This window comes from Spodoptera frugiperda, chromosome 18 (assembly GCF_023101765.2).
Source record: "Spodoptera frugiperda isolate SF20-4 chromosome 18, AGI-APGP_CSIRO_Sfru_2.0, whole genome shotgun sequence".
Taxonomy (NCBI): Eukaryota; Metazoa; Arthropoda; class Insecta; order Lepidoptera; family Noctuidae; genus Spodoptera; species Spodoptera frugiperda.
The window spans coordinates 11,355,682-11,356,005 of NC_064229.1; positions in this window are offsets into that span (position 1 = coordinate 11,355,682).

A 324-nucleotide genomic window follows, 5' to 3' on the forward strand; every position below is an offset into this window, starting at 1 on the left:
TACACATTTAGGTAAAACTTTTATTGAAAGTTGTTGAAGGAATAACATTACACAATGTACATGTACATAGCGCCATCTCTATAGAATCGGACGAACCTATTAAAATGTTAGTTGTGACACTATCACATAGATGGCAGGCCCAAGGAAACATAATGACAAATATAGAATATAAATTTACGTTAAATCATTTCACTATAATAATAACAATTATTAATAAAATAATTTGTAAATACATGTTATTTAATCACCTGTTGCATAATAAAAATAGGTTCACTGACCGATAAAAAATTAAATGACAGCCGTTGTCATTTCAGTTGGCGTTTG